We start from the raw sequence: 16,234 nt of genomic DNA on the forward strand, positions 1-16,234 counted from the left end.
CTCTCTCACTTTGTCCCAGCTTACCCTTCCCCCTCCCCGTATCCTTAAGTCCATTCTCTAGTAGGTCTGCATCTTTATTCCCGTCTTGCCCCTAGGTTCTTCTGACCATTCTTTTTTTCTTTATTTTTTTTTAGATTCCATATACATGTGTTAGCATATGGTATTTGTTTTTCTCTTTCTGACTTACTTCACTCTGTATGACAGTCCATCCACCTCACTACAAATAACTCAGTTTCGTTCCTTTTTATGGCTGAGTAATATTCCATTGTATATATGTGCCACATCTTTATCCATTCATCTGTCGATGGACACTTAGGTTGCTTCCATGTCCTGGCTATTGTAAATAGAGCTGCAGTGAACATTTTGGTACATGACTCTTTTTGAATTATGGTTTTCTCAGGGTATATGCCCAGTAGTGGGATTGCTGGGTCGTGTGGTAGTTCTACTTTTAGTTTTTTAAGGAACCTCCATACTGTTCTCCATAGGGACTGTATCAATTTACATTCGCACCAACAGGGCAAGAGGGTTCCCTTTTCGCCACACCCTCTCCAGCATTTATTGTTTGTAGACTTTTTGATGATGGCCATTCTGACTGGTGTGAGATGATATCTCATTGTAGTTTTGATTTGCATTTCTCTAATGATTAATGATGTTAAGCATTCTTTCATGTGTTTGTTGGCAATCTGTATATCTTCTTTGGAGAAATGTCTATTTAGGTCTTCTGCCCATTTTTGGATTGGGTTGTTTGTTTTTTTGAAATTGAGCTGCGTGAGTTGCTTGTATGTTTTGGAGATTACTCCTTTGTCAGTTGCTTCATTTGCAAATATTCTCTCCCATTCTGAGGGTTGTCTTTTCATCTTGTTTATGGTTTCCTTTGCTGTGCAAAAGCTTTTAAGTTTCATTAGGTCCCATTGGTTTATTTTTGTTCTTATTTCCATTTCTCTAGGAGGTGGGTCCAAAAGGATCTTGCTGTGATTTATGTCACAGAGTGTTCTGCCTATGTTTTCCTCTAAGAGTTTTATAGTGTCTGGCCTTACATGTAGGTCTTTAATCCATTTTGAGTTTATTTTTGTGTATGGTGTTAGGGCGTGTTCTAATTTCATTCTTTTACATGTAGCTGTCCAGTTTTCCCAGCATCACTTATTGAAGAGGCTGTCTTTTCTCCATTGTACACTCTTGCCTCCTTTATCAAAGATAGGGTGACCATATGTGCGTGGGTTTATCTCTGGGCTTTCTATCTTGTTCCATTGATCTATAATTCTTTTTTTTGTGTCAGTACCATACTGTCTTGATTACTGTAGCTTTGTAGTATAGTTTGAAGTCAGGGAGCCTGACTCCTCCAGCTCCGTTTTTCTTTCTCAAGATTGCTTTGGCTATTCGGGGTCTTTTGTGTTTCCATACAAATTGTGAAATTTTTTGTTCTAGTTCTGTGAAAAATGCCAGTGGTAGTTTGATAGGGATTGCATTGAATCTGTAGATTGCTTTGGGTAGTAGAGTCATTTTCACAATGTTGATTCTTCCAATCCAAGAACATGGTACATCTCTCCATCTATCTGTATCATCTTTAATTTCTTTCATCAGTGTCTTATAGTTTTCTGCATACAGGTCTTTTGTCTCCTTAGGTAGGTTTATTCCTAGATATTTTATTCTTTTTGTTGCAATGGTAAATGGGAGTGTTTTCTTAATTTCACTTTCAGATTTTTCATCATTAGTGTATAGGACTGCAGGAGATTTCTTTGCATTAATCGTGTATCCTGCTACTTTACCAAGTTCATTGATTAGCTCTAGTAGTTTTCTGATAGCATCTTTAGGATTCTCTATGTATAGTATAATGTCATCTGCAAACAGTGACAGCTTTACTACTTCTTTTCCAATTTGGATTCCTTTTATTTCTTTTTCTTCTCTGATTGCTGTGGCTAACACTTCCAAAACTATGTTGAATAATAGTGGTGAGAGTGGGCAACCTTGTCTTGTTCCTGATCTTAGTGGAAATGGTTTCTGTTTTTCACCATTGAGGACGATGTTGGCTGTGGGTTTGTCATATATGGCCTTTATTCTGTTGAGGAAAGTTCCCTCTATGCCTACTTTCTGGAGGGTTTTTATCATAAATGGGTGTTGAATTTTGTCGAAAGCTTTCTCTGCATCTATTGAGATGATCATATGGTTTTTCTCCTTCAATTTGTTAATATGGTGTATCACGTTGATTGATTTTTGTATATTGAAGAATCCTTGCATTCCTGGGATAAATCCCATTTGATCATGGTGTATGATCCTTTTAATGTGCTCTTGGATTCTGTTTGCTAGTATTTTGTTGAGGATTTTTGCATCAATGTTCATCAGTGATATTGGCCTGTAGTTTTCTTTCTTTGTGACATCTTTGTCTGGTTTTGGTATCAGCGTGATGGTGGCCTCGTAGAATGAGTTTGGGAGTGTTCCTCCCTCTGCTATATTTTGGAAGAGTTTGAGAAGGATAGGTGTTAGCTCTTCTCTAAATGTTTGATAGAATTCGCCCGTGAAGCCATCTGGTTCTGGGCTTTTGTTTGTTGGAAGATTTTTAATCACAGTTTCAATTTCAGTGCTTGTGATTGGTCTGTTCATATTTTCTATTTCTTCCTGGTTCAGTCTCGGAAGGTTGTGCATTTCTAAGAATTTGTCCATTTCTTCCAGGTTGTCCATTTTATTGGCATAGAGTTGCTTGTAGTAATCTCTCAGGATCCTTTGTATTTCTGCAGTGTCAGTTGTTACTTCTCCTTTTTCATTTCTAATTCTATTGATTTGAGTCTTCTCCCTTTTTTTCTTGATAAGTCTGGCTAATGGTTTATCAATTCTGTTTATCTTCTCAAAGAACCAGCTTTTAGTTTTATTGATCTTTGCTATCATTTCCTTCATTTCTTTTTCATTTATTTCTGATCTGATCTTTATGATTTATTTCCTTCTGCTAACTTTGGGGGTTTTTTTGTTCTTCTTTCTCTAATTGCTTTAGGTGTAAGGCTAGATTGTTTATTTGAGATGTTTCTTGTTTCTTAAGGTAGGACTGTATTGCTATAAACTTCCCTCTTAGAACTGCTTTTGCTGCATCCCATAGGTTTTGGGTCATCGTATCTCCATTGTCATTTGTTTCTAGGTAGTTTTTGATTTCCCCTTTGATTTCTTCAGTGATCACTTCGTTATTAAGTAGTGTATTGTGTAGCCTCCATGTGTTTGTATTTTTTACAGATCTTTTCCTGTAATTGATATCTAGTCTCATAGCGTTGTGGTCGGAAAAGATACTTGATACGATTTCAATTTTCTTAAATTTACCAAGGCTTGATTTGTGACCCAAGATATGATCTATCCTGTAGAATGTTCTATGAGCACTTGAGAAGAATGTATATTCTGTTGTTTTTGGATGGAATGTCCTATAAATATCAATTAAGTCCATCTTGTTTAATGTATCATTTAAAGCTTGTGTTTCCTTATTTATTTTCATTTTGATCTGTCCATTGGTGAAAGTGGGGTGTTAAAGTCCCCTACTATGATTGTGTTACTGTCGATTTCCCCTTTTATGGCTGTTAGTATTTGCCTTATGTATTGAGGTGCTCCTATGTTGGGTGCATAAATATTTACAATTGTTATATCTTCTTCTTGGATTGATCCCTTGATCATTATGTCGTGTCCTTCTTTGTCTCTTATAATGGTCTTTGTTTTAAAGCCTATTTTGTCTAATGTGAGAATTGCTACTCCAGCTTTCTTTTGATTTCCATTTGCATGGATTATCTTTTTCCATCCCCTCACTTTCAGTCTGTATGTGTCCCTAGGTCTGAAGTGGGTCTCTTGTAGACAGCATATATACAGGTCTTGTTTTTGTATCCATTCAGCCAGTCTAGGGGCTTTTTGATACAGCAGCTTCCAACCAGTTATACACATCCCTAAACTTTGATTGCTTTACCCTATCAAATGGAAATGGTGTACAACTTGCCCTACTGTTTTCTCATAGAGATCATAAAAATGAGATTAAGATATCATGTAAGCAAGCACTCTGAAATACAAAAGACTTGGCAGAGAGATTTTATTATTATCTTTTAAGATTTGGGAAAATTATCTCAGTCTACAAAGATTCTCTCATAAAAACCATAAAAGGGACAGCCAGTCTGCCCTTAATAGTAAAAGTATACTCTCAACAAGAATAGCAAGACCTCTGTGAAAATATGAAAATTTTAAGTATGGCAAATAAATATTTTTTCTGTCCTTAGCAACTCCTTACTTAGGCTGTTTTTATTTACAGAATAAAATTGCATTAAACTATTTGTGCAGCTTTTCTACATGTATTTCTTAAGAAAAATTCGGACTATGTATTCCTCAACACAGAAATGTCTTCTGAATACCACTGATATGGGTCTGTACTGGGAAATTAATACTTTCTTAAGTAAGAAGCTGTAGATTCTTTTCATTCTGAATTATCCAGCAGGCCGGGACTCCACATTCTGTTTTGCTTGCTATTATTTTTTATCTGTCTTCTGTAAAAACCAAAGAGATTAACACATAATAGATCATTAGTGGTACTCAGAGAGTCTTGTAGGTAAATTTACATGTGGAATTGGATTTAGTATATCATGTAGTCATAGCTAATAACAACAACCAAAATAAATCTCAAATCTACTCACTGTTTTTTTCAACTAGTAACTATGTCTGTTTGATTTTCCCCCTTTAAATTTTTAAATTCCACTGGGGTGGAAAATCCATGTAGAAAGTAGCTTGAGAAGCAGTTAAAGTGCATTCACCTTTAAAGTCCTGTCTGAAACAATAATCTTTATGAGCATCTCTGTGGCATGACCATCCATTAAGTTAAAATGAACATACAGTTACTGCTAACTGACTGCTCCAGCATTTCTAGAATTTAGTTTTTGATGTGAGACCAAGGGCTGTGTATGATATGTCAGTTTACAGGAAGTAGGCAGGAAAAGAAACCATAAATCTTTCACTTGAGTTGAGTGAAGTGGAAGAGTAGTTAGCAAGGTATAAATATGCCTTTCTCACTTTGAAGTAATTCATGGTAGTAACACAGAAGTGCAAAACAAAAAGCAAAGCCAGTGAGGTCCTGTCTGGCTGAAAGGTAAAAACTCACTTGGTGCCAGGAATTATTGTACCAGCTTACTAGTTCTTATGTAGTACATGCCTAATTCAGTCTGAAATATAGGCAAATTCATTTCTGATTAATTTTTATATCAGATTTTCTAAAAATAGTCACAGAGAAAGTAGCAGAAAATTCTGCCCCTCAGTTTACGTTTTTATGTCCCATATTGCTTGGGTGAGGGAAGGGTATCTTACTGTGGTCCTAGTTATAATCAGTATATTATTACAGCTTCATAGGCATTTATTCCAGAGCCATATCTTAGTAGTTCTAGGGTTTTCAATTTGGACAAGACAGGTTTGTTCCACGTTTTTTGTTATGGGTGGAGGGTTTGGTCTGAATATTTAAGTAATTCACACAGGTGCATTATTGTTTGAGGAAAAATATTATCTTTTTAAAGTCTCAAAATTAATCAATAGGAAATTTAAGATAGATTAAACTTAGCTTCACATAAAATATAAGATCTCTCATCTTTTTTTCTTCTATCAGAATTAAAATGGCACAACAATGTTTGAAAGCCAAAATTAGTTTTGATCTTTTTTTTTTTTTGGCTGCATTGGGTCTTCGTTGCTGCGAGGGCTTTCTCTAGTTGCAGCGAGCGGGGGCTACTCTTCGTTGCGGTGAGTGGGCTTCTCATTGCGGTGGCTTCTCCTGTTGCGGAACATGGGCTCTAGGCGCCTGGGCTTCAGTAGTTGTGGCACACGGGCTTAGTTGCCCCGAGGCATGTGTGATCTTCCCAGACTGGGGCTCGAACCCGTGTCCCCTGCGTTGGCAGGCAGATTCTTAACCACTGCGCCACCGGGGAAGTCCCTGATAGGTGTTCTGTTTTTTGTTTTTTTTTTTTTTTCCTGATAGGTTTTTAAATAGTAAAACAAATTGAAAGCTTGAACCTCAGTCATCTGATACCTACAAGCTCAGTGCTTTACCACTGATGTAACTAATTTATTTCTTCCCCCAGCAAGGCCATATCCTTCAGCACAGAACCTACTACATAGTACACACTTAACAAACACTTAATGAACTGAAAAAAAGTTAGATTTAGGAAAAATAGACTTCCCCTTCTCATTTGTCATAGAGGAACCTTCTCATAACAATGCACCCTGCTATAGGCACAGCCTCTTTTTCAGAGTTGGGGTGTCTCTGTGGGCACTTTTGGTGTAAAAATGAAACTACTGACTCAGTTCATTGTCTCACGGGAGAGTAGTATATTCAGTATTATATAAAATTAATTTTATTTGACTGTACAGTATCAGCTATACGAACAAGAATTTGGCTGGGTGAGCCAGAAATGAGTAAATTGCTGACACTCTGTTTTTTAGAAATATAAAATGTTTATTTTAACTGTAGTGAATATTTTATTTTTAATTAAAAAGTTGTTTAGAATGTTTAGGATGGAGATGATACTGGCACTCATTAAAGGACTGGGATAGGAGGGTTAATTTTTTAAAATATTTTCTTGTCACCTGGTGCTTTTGCCAGGTCAACATTGTTCCGTAAAAGCTTACAGACACCCAAAGTTTGAAGTAGCTCCTTCTACCCTTCTGAGTTACTTCATTTTCCCTCCTTGGAGAGGGTATACAGGGAATTAAAGCATTATTTTAATCCTCAGGAGAGTCCCAAGAGGAAGTTTGTCACCAGCTGAAAAGGGAATGTGGTCCCTAGGGAGCAGCCTCTAAGGAACGGCTGAAGCAGGCAGCATCCTTCAGCCATCTCTGCCGCCTGCAGCTCCCCCGTGGCCAGAACCTCATTGTCTTTGGCTTCTTGGCTGTAGCTCCCAGTTAATGGAAAAACATGTTGCCATTTAAAAGCAGATGGGAATTCACTTCAGGAGGAAATAAAAAGTCATTTTTGGTTATAGCTATTGTTTTCTTTTGCCTTTGATTTTTGTTTTTTAAGTTATTTGTAGCAGATTCCACTTCATGTATTTGTCTTATATCAAATTATCCTAGCTCCTTTAAGAAAACGTTTATCTTACCCACTGACAGGAAATCAGCAGTCACAAATAGATGCATATGAAGCCGTGACGGGGCCCATTACCCATGTGCCATGTGCTTGAGGACAGAGGTGATGAAGAAGATACATAATTTCCTCTCTGTATAGGAATTTGCTGACACAGACTGACAATTAATATCTAAAATTTGGATTGAATGTTTATTTGCATTTGGATGTTACCCTCCTTTTAGTGATTATCTCATTAAAACTGACAAACTCTCTAAGAGCCAGGTATCAGCTGTACATTTTATAAATAATATAGGCAATGATAGCATTTATTTCATATATCAAGATTTGAGAATTCAGCTTTCAAGAGAGGCAATAAAGTAGGGGAAAAAAAAGAATTTTAATGCTGCAGTTGAGTAGACTTTTAATCGAACTGTAGCTCTTTTCTCTTTGGGTGGTTACAGGCAAGTTATTTAACTTCTTTGAACCTCAGTTTCGTCATTTATAAGATATCTATGTGACTGAAATTGTTTTGAGGGTTAAATGAGATAATAAATGTAAAAGCACCAAGAAACAAGGCCTGACACATAAGGAGTGCTTCATAAATGTTATTTCCCTTCATCCTTTCCTCGTTTTATCAGTTCAGTATTTATATTTACCACTACAGTATTGGATGATGCTGCCATAAGGCAGTTTTCATTGTCTCAATAACCAGATAATTTATCTGAAATTATTATTTATAATAATTGAGTTTGCCTCTTAGTCTTTTCTTCAAAACGTAAAAATCTACTTTATATGGTGATTTTTAGGGTCATCTTATGAATCTAGCTCTAGCAATTTGTTAGAGTTAAATAATTTCACATTAATTTTTCATAAAGCTTTAACTTCATGTAAATTTAGTGTACATATCTCTATTTTACTAAAGTGATGTGTCTTGCCCTGAATTCTGTTCTGTAGTCTAGGCCCTCCTGCGTCTCATAATAACTCAAGGTCTTCATGCCAGCTTGACATTAAAAAATCACCTTCCTATGTGCCTCTTTAATTCAAGAAGCGTTCCTTTCACTGTGCTTGAGTTATTATAGCTAATAAAGGGAGAGACTTAAATTACTTTTCTATCTTGCTGATTATTATTCCTTCTGATGGCCTCTCTCTTTTCTCCTACCCAGTGAAAACAGAAGGAGCAATCGTAACCACGTAGGATATCTGTACTCTTCCTACATGAAGCTTCTTGTGACTGTTTTCCCTAATCTAAAAATCAGGATCAATGTACTAGAACCTGGTATAGATTGACTATATGACCAGCCTAACAACACATCTAAGATAGGACTAAAGATCCTAAGGCAGGACAGGACACGTTTTGGCCCGGTCTCAGGCTACCTGGGTAGTGCTAGTAGAGAGCAGCTAGCAGCGGTGTTCCTATCTCAGAGTGAAGCAGGGCACTGCAGGACCTAGCAAGCTCCTGTAGACACACGTGCAATCTGCTTGTCCCGCCTTATCAGAAACTGCCCTATGAAATCATGCTGTTGTTACCAGCTGGTCTGCTGTTCTTATTTGAGATCTTTGTTTTCTCTACTCTTTCTTGTGCATTTACCCTAAAATTCTATATCTATAGCCCAGAATTTCAGAGTACTCTTTGTTTATACAACCTACTGAAATCACTGCTTTGTCATAAAACCATCATGACAACCCCACCCAGAAATGGCTTCTCCTTTTGAACTCCTTTACTCTGATTTCTGTTTCACTTGTTTAGCTCTTAGGATATTTTTGTGGTTATTTTAATATGAGCAGCCGCCTCATGTCCCGTCCCCTTCCCCCTCCCCGCCCACCCCCCACCCCACCCCGTAAACAAACTGTAAGATCCTCTACGGCAGAAACCAGGTTTTCTGCTTCTTGGAGTCCAGCAAAGCAACCACTCTGTCCACTGAATCAGTGGACATTAATGTTGGATGGATGATTTACGTGTTGACTCTTAAGTAATTCTGATGAACAAAAATATCAGTTTTAACGTTCACTAAAGTGACACTTCTGGTTTTAAACTTTTTTTTTTTTTTGATATACGTTATCTGAGTGCCTAACACTGTGAGAACACCGCTGTAGCAAAAGAACTAGAGCCAAGCAAAAACAATTGATACGTCTGAAGTCCCACATCAAATAAGTGACAGACCCAGAACCAGAACCTGGATCTTTCAACTCCTCCTGAAAGACTCTTCCTGCCTCTGAGTCAACAGAAGAATCTTTGAAACTGTTTCTTAGTCCCCCTTAACATCTCTGAATCTTTGATAAAGATTTGCCTGCTCTTGTGGACAGTGGATATGAAACATCTTTACATTTTTTTATATGTACTTTTCTGACAGTTGTTGTCTTTAGCTACCTCGATGTCATCTTCGCAAAAATTGTAAGCTACTTGAAGTTAGGAACTATGTTTTTCTTTATTCACTTACATTATTTCCCAGGTATTGTGAATAAGGTCTTTAGTTTAGAGGGAAAGACATATAAACAACTAAGTTCTGTATAATGTGTTTTATGTGGCATGATGTAATGATGTGCAGAATACTAGGGGAGAAAGAAGAGGATGTAACTTACGCTAACTGGGATTCAAGGTGGGGATAGTTGATCTGAGTCTTAATAGGTGAATAGGAGTTCCCAAAGTAGAGTAGGGCTGGAAAGGGGAGCATGCCTGGCACACAGAAAGGCAGAGATGCATAAAAGAATACAGTGTGTTCTAGATTCAGTTAAAGGTTAAAATATGAGTAGAAAAAGAGTCTGAGAGTGGAAGTAGTAGGTGATAAAGCAGGAAAAGTAGGCCAGACAAATGTGAAGGACCTTGCACATCATCTGGACTTGTTTTTCTCCTTTAAGCAGTGGAGAACCATTGAAGAATTTAATAAGAAATATTGTGGTCAGATTTGTGTTTTTGAAAGATTGGTGGCATTTGTGTCCAAGGCCACCACTAGCTTAGCCTATGGAGCACCTTTACGTGAATTAGAAAAAGATGCTCCTTTACCCCATTTGATGACAGATTCCTGTGAGGGCAAGAGGCTTGTCAAGCAGAACATGAGCTTTCATGAAAGTCCCTATTTCATTAAGTCCTTATTCACCCCCTCAGCTGGGCATCCTTGTATATGCACAACCTTCACATCTATACAGGGTCGTCTCATTTTTTGGCTTATCCACCTTTAAATATCCCTCACAGTGCCTACTCACACAGTACCTCATATAAAGTTTATATGTATTCATCAAATAAATAAATTTAGATTTTAATTACAAGAAGATAAACTACTTTCTGTGACTTTAAGATTTGCCTCATGAGCCCTTGGACAAATATGTTTTGTGAATGGGATAAATGGGAATTTAAAGATGTCTTTTGTACAACATTAGCACGTTAATAAACCTGCCATGAGGTGCAGCACCTGATATGAATGGCCAAAATATTAAAAGTCAGGTGGATTATGTCTTCTGAGCCATATTACCACTTGTAACTTTGAATATAAGCTCCTAGGGCAAGTACCTTATCTCTGCAGCTCTGTTCAATGGCTAAAATGTAGCTACCCTGCTGTAAATGAATCATGATAAAACCTTCCAGAGCAAAAATCAGATACACTAAAAGCTTATATTTAGACTGTAACTTTTAAGCCAGTCCTCCACCCCTCTCCCTTACCATTTGGTAAAGACCAAGACCTAGACTTAAGTCCCATCTTGACCATTTACTGCAGTATTAGTTTGGCCAAATCAGTTACCATCTCTAGAGCTCAGTTCTTGTATTTTAATAAGGGAGTAGAAATAATGGCCTTTATGATCCTTTCTAGTGCTAAAAATGTGTGCCTATATACCTGTCATAGATTAGATTAATTGTATAAGGAATTCTGTAGGGGTTGGACCTCCAGGGACATATAACATGGTTATGTTTTCCTTACAATGCTTGTAGAAACCTGGGGTCTTGGGGTTGTGGTCAGTGTCTCTGAATACTTGCTTCTGTGGCCTAGAGATCCTAATCATGGCACCAGAGGAATGGGAACCTTGAAAGACTCTGACAGTTCATAGAATTTGGATTTTAATAAAATTCTCCTAGGAATTCCTTGGCAGCCTAGTGGTTAGGACTCCATGCTTTCACTGCCGAGGGCCCCGATTTAACCCCTTGTCTGGGAACTAAGATCCCATAAGTTGCATGGCATGGCCCAAAAAAAAAAAAAAAAACTCCTTAGCAAACTTTAACAATTTTCCACTGAATGGAAATGAAAGTTTTAATTGCTCAGAGATTCCCATGCCCAGTGATTTTTTTTTTTTTTTTCCTGATACTTTTGGTATTTCTGCTTTTCAACTTCCTTAAGAACAGCAAGTCAGGTTCAATATCTATGATTCTGGAGACGTTAGGATAAAAAGTCTTATAAAACAGAAATATGCATCAGCCCACTTTTTCCCTAGACTCTTTGTTAGGAAAGTAAGAAAAAGCTACAAAGTTATAATGTTCATTTTAACTTACAGTTTTTAAAACTTACAGCATATGGAAATGTAACATTCTCTATATTTCCAAACATGAACTTCTACTTAAATTGGCAATAAAAAGAACCTTAATTCAGCTTACCTGAGTCTGTTTTAGATAGGATGTTTACACCAAGCAAATCATCCTCCAGAACACCTTGTGCTGCCATACCTGTATTACTGACTCCTTGCCAGGTGTTTAAAACTGCTGTCAGGTTACAAGAAGCATTAGTCAGAAAGGAAATGAATATTGAATGAGAGGCTGGCTGGCAACAAACTTAATACAGCATTTTATTACTGAAAATATAAAGTACTGAAGCCCCTTTATAAAGAGAAGCAGTATATCGAGGCTTCAAGTTCATCAAGACCTACCTGATAATCTAGTCCCCAAGCCTGGTATCCAGGCTAAATAAGTATCTATGAAGAATTACTCAGGCCAATAATAATGGCATTTTAATATTCCACCTTGTTTCTCCTCTTCCAAATCCTCAGTCTCTCTATTGACTCATGCTGGTTCTCCAGAATTTTTGTACAGACATTTAATCTGTGATTCTTCATCTTCAAGTGTGTGATAAATTTGGGGGGGTTCTACCAACTTGAAAGGAACTCATGATTTTAAAAAGATGTGTAGGGACTTCCCTGGCGATCCAGTGGTTAAGACTTTGCCTTCCAATGCAGGGGCTGCGGGTTTGATCCCTGGTCGGGGAGCTAAGATCCCACATGTGCCTCGAGGCCAAAAAACCAAAACATAAAACAGAAGCAATATTGTAACAAATTCAGTAAAGACTTTTAAAAAATGGTCCACATCAAAATTAATTAATTAATTAATTAAAGGATTGTAAAGCATGGTACTAATTCTATAGTATAGATTCTGGTAGGGTTGGATATTTTCGTTTGCTTATTTGAGGTGAAGGTAGGCTAATTTCTAATAATGATCCTAATTGATCTGTATACGAAAAGTATGCCACCAATGTAAGTGAAAACTCTTTCTTCTTTAATGAACAGTTTGTACTATGTGAAACTGCATTACAGTTAAGCAAATGAGTTATGGAATGAGAAATATCTAAATCCAAATGCGCCAGGTCTGACCATTTCCTAGATTGTGACCAGTTTCCTTATTATGTAAATTATGTGAGAGATTGCTCCTTTATAGTTCTGTTGTCCAGAATAGATGAAATGATTCATACAATAAGTAATATGTGTACTTATCCTAGTACATATAGCAAGTGCTCAATAAATCATTTTGGGTTTTTTTTATAAATCAGCAAAATCAATTTAATTGATATCTAATATAAAGAATTTACAATTTGCTTAATTTTTCTATATTTTGTTGCCTTAGATTTTATGAATACTCATGAGTGTTTCACGTGTATGTCATGTTTTTAGTTTTGGTGGTGTGTTCTTTAAATTCAAACTATATTTCATATTTATGTGCAGCATTTATTTCAGCTGGTTTATATTTATAAACATCTGTAATTCCTATTTTTATTTGTTCCTTTTTAAGCATGTATACTATTTTTTTGTTTTCAAGTGTAAAGCTAACGTTTCTTTTCAAACTGTCTACATAATATCCCTATTTTAGTATATCTGTTAAGGTAATTCCTAGTTCCTTGCATACGACTTAAATTTTTTTATATAAATTTATTTATTTTATTTATTTATTTTTGGCTGCGTTGGGTTTTCGTTGCTGCGTGCGAGCTTTCTCTAGTTGCGGTGAGCCGGGGCTACTCTTCTTTGCCGTGTGCGGGCTTCACATTGCGGTGGCTTCTGTTGTTGCAGAGCACGGGCTCTAGGTGCACGGGCTTGAGTAGTTGTGGCTCTCGGGCTCTAGAGCGCAGGCTCAGTAGTTGTGGCACACGGGCTTAGTTGCTCCGCGGCATGTGGGATCTTCCCATTCCAGGGCTCGAACCCGTGTCCCCTGTATTGGCAGGCGGATTCTTAACCACCGTGCCACCAGGGAAGCCCACGACTTAATTTTTTAATGTAAGTTTTATTAATTAAAAAGAAAAAAAAATAGTGAACCTAGCATTTCTCCTAGAACGATGATTTAGGAAATACGCATACCTAATTCCTATGCCCTTTCATTTTAGCTAAGGGTTGAACCCGAGTGCTTAGGTAAGTCTCAGAAATCGAATGCTAAGGACAAAAGTACTGCAGGTATGTCATGTGGTGTTTGACGGTGACATAGGGATGTTCTTATTCTTCATCCTCAAGAGACAGTAACTCTGAGTTCTGAAAGGTATCATTCTATTACAGTGGTACTAAAACTCTGTAAAATGGTTGTTTAGAGTTGCACTGCAGTCATTAAATTGTTCTTAAACATAACCTCTACTGTGTTTTAGGGATTTAAAAACTGAATCTAATCTTGCCTTAGGCTTGAAAGAAAAGTAGAAAGAATTAAGATTTGCATGTCTCTCTTTTGTTTTGTTTTGTCTGTTTTTAACCTCCAACTATTATTTCTGGTGTTCTTTAATAATAGCTAGCTCTCTTTTTGCTTAAAATCTGGAAAATGGGTTTTGCTTTTATATTTGTAGGAAAGTTCCCCTGTCCATTTAGAAGAAAAAAAAGAATTAGGTATAATCCACATGACACTTTTATGATTTTGAATGTTCCAAATCATAAATTAGTCATTTTCTCTTTTTCTTCAGAATTACAAAAAAAAAAAAAAATCACTTAAACTGTTTTTGGCATTTGGACAAGACCTTCTTTCAGTGATAGCAAAAGTAGCCCCTTGGCATATTTTTATTCACTTTAAAAGAATCCTTAAGGAGTGGTTTTATATTTAAAAGCAAGAATTGTATTTAGTTTGCCTAGCATTAACTTCTTGCCAGAATTCTTAAAAATATGAAAGGTCAAACAAACACTCTGAACAATAGTAGTCCCCAGCATTTCTTTTTTCTTTTCTTCCCTGTGTCATAAATCTGGGTCAGAACTGGAGTTTAGGGGGGAGATGAATCAAAAGTTGTCAATTCAAAGTGAACTTTCTTGTTGTACAACTGAATTGGTCATAATGGGCATGAAGTTTGCATGCATGCACACATTTCATTCATGGCTTCTACCATTTCATTCATGGCTTCCTTATAGTTTAATAATAGATGTTTATGCTATAAAATTAATAGTGTGCACCTGCTGTGTACAGCACAACAAAACTTTTTGCCATGTCTAGTTTATTTTTGAACCCTCTAGGGATAGTTTCATGAGCAAATTATACCCTCAGTGCTTTTAAATTACATATTTTAAAGAAATATTTCTTTACAAAATTTTAGAATATTTATTATATAAAGCAAGTTACATTAATATTTTCATTCACTTTGTACTTGTATATAAAACTATAAATCAATAATTGAATTTTAAGAACATAATAAAATAACTCAAGTAAGTATAAGACTTGGTTGATATTATACAACATTCTAAATTATGTAAAAATTGAAACATATCGAAGTCCAACTGGAACATGATCTAGCTTATTATAAAATCTGGTTTAATGTGGGCATGTCTTGGATCCTACCCCAAGTGGTTTATTGCAGTTAGTACCCTAAAACCTCAATATAATAATTTTTTCTATAGTAATATCTTATAGCATGAAGTAATATATAACTATGTTCTGTATTATTTTGAACTTTTATTTTTGCTACTCCTGTAGTGATATATCCTGAGGACCTCCAAGGGGCCTAAATATAACTTTTATAGGTGTTTGAAGAATCAGGTGACTTGCTGGCTGAACCAGCTACATCTGTAAAGCTTTGTTTAAATATAGCTATACATGTAAACTGATCATGCCTTCTAAGCTAACCACCCATGAAGACTGTATGTTTTCTTCTTTGGTAGACAGTACTTTAGATGATCAATATATAATCCACATTTATAGTCATATAATAGGCAAAATGTAGAATAAAGTAGAAGAGAATGTTTCTCTCATTTTATGTGCTTCACAGAGAGACCCACAGGCTGATTGGGAAAAACAAAAACAAAAAGAGAGTGAGAGAGAGAGAGGGAGAAAGAGAGAGGTCTTAGTGCCTAATAAGCTTGAAGTTTTCTTTCCTCTTTTTCCTGATAGTAATTGCTTATAATTTTTTAAAGAGTCACTATGAACTAAATTCTGTCCCTGCAAAATTCACATGTTGAAGCCCTAACCCCCACCGTGGCAGTATTTGGAGATAAAGCATATAAGGAAAGGAAGTAACTAGGATTAAATGAAGTGATAGAGTAGGGTCCTAATAAAGCATCCTGAATGTACAGAGGAAAGGCCATGTGAGGTTACTATGATATTTGCGGCTGTCTGCAAGATAGGAAAAGAGCCCTCACCAGGAACTGACCATGATGGCATGCAGTCTCAGACTTCCAGCCTCCAGGTTGTGAGAAAATAAATTTCTATTGCTTCAGTCACCCAGTCTATGGTATTTTGCTATGGTAGCCCAAGCTGACTAAGAGTCCATTACACCTCGCATCATCATAGCACAGATCATGTTCTATTTTTTACTTCTTTTTTTCTAACTAATAAAGATGATTTCTGTTAATTTATAGTCATTAATTTCATCCTGAATTGTCTTTGAGAATCAGATGAGTATAGGCAGTTCCTAGTTTACAAAAAGTTTACTCTAAGTTGCCTTTTGAGAATTCAAAATAACATTTATTTCAAGCAGTGCTTCCAGAAGCATTGGTGGATAGTTTCCAAGCTAGCCCCCTGACATGTCTTACACCCTAGTA

The 16,234-nt window shown here is 36.5% G+C and overlaps 1 protein-coding gene across 2 annotated transcripts in view; it reads left to right on the forward strand.

The window, feature by feature from the left end:
• Window positions 1–16,234, forward strand: part of AFG2A (AFG2 AAA ATPase homolog A) — a 339,619-nt gene that overhangs the window by 278,535 nt on the left and 44,850 nt on the right. The window lies entirely within an intron of this gene.

The sequence above is a fragment of the Balaenoptera ricei genome, chromosome 5 (genome assembly GCF_028023285.1).
Source record: "Balaenoptera ricei isolate mBalRic1 chromosome 5, mBalRic1.hap2, whole genome shotgun sequence".
Taxonomy (NCBI): domain Eukaryota; kingdom Metazoa; phylum Chordata; class Mammalia; order Artiodactyla; family Balaenopteridae; genus Balaenoptera; species Balaenoptera ricei.